This window comes from Bos indicus, chromosome 5 (assembly GCF_029378745.1).
Source record: "Bos indicus isolate NIAB-ARS_2022 breed Sahiwal x Tharparkar chromosome 5, NIAB-ARS_B.indTharparkar_mat_pri_1.0, whole genome shotgun sequence".
NCBI classification, from domain to species: domain Eukaryota; kingdom Metazoa; phylum Chordata; class Mammalia; order Artiodactyla; family Bovidae; genus Bos; species Bos indicus.
In genome coordinates, this window is record NC_091764.1 from 50,679,872 (window position 1) to 50,680,736 (window position 865).

An 865-nucleotide genomic window follows, 5' to 3' on the forward strand; every position below is an offset into this window, starting at 1 on the left:
CTCTCGTAACATTCATTTCTTCCCTTTCTACTGAAATGTTCCCATTAGCACATAAACATACCATTAATCCTTCACATAAAAAAAAAAAATAAAGCTTATCTTGACTCCCTCTGCTCCCTCCAAGTTCCTCTGCTTTTCTCTTTACTCGTCACACACGTCCACAAAAACCACCTGAAACAGTCGTCAGCGCTCACTGTCTTGCGTTCTCTCCTCTCGAACCCAGCTGCAGCCAGGCTTTCATTCCCACCCCAACCCCATTGAATATGCTCTGATCAGGTTAATGAGGACCTTCTGTTGCCAAATTCCTCTCCTAACTTGATCTGACAGCAGCGTTTAGCACAGGCAATCGCTCTCCTCCTGTAAACAGCCCCTTCACTTGGCTTCCAGGACACCATTCTCTCCTGCTTTTTCTCCTCCTCCTATGTCTGTTCCTTCCAAATCTCTTTTGCTGCTTCTCCTGACTTTTCAGTGCTGCAGTTCCTTTAGGTTCAGTCCTAAGACCTCTCGTTTTACCTGCATGCATTCCCTGCACCATCCCATCCCAAGCCTTTAAATCTGTCTGTGCACAGATGACTGCCAAATTTTTATTCCCAACCCAAATCTGTTCCCTTAAACTCCAGACTCATCTCTATCCAAATGTCTATTTGATATCTTCCTGAGGATGCCTAAGAGACATCTCAAACTGGATTCATCCAAACCCGAGCTCCTGATTTCCCCCTGCACCTACTCTTCCAGCATCTGCTCCTCTCCCCATCTCACTTGATCGTCCTTCATTCTTCCAGCTGCTAGGACAACAAACCAGAGAGTCTCATTAAATTCTTTTTCTTACATCCCATACCAAATCCATCAATAATTCTTGTTAGAT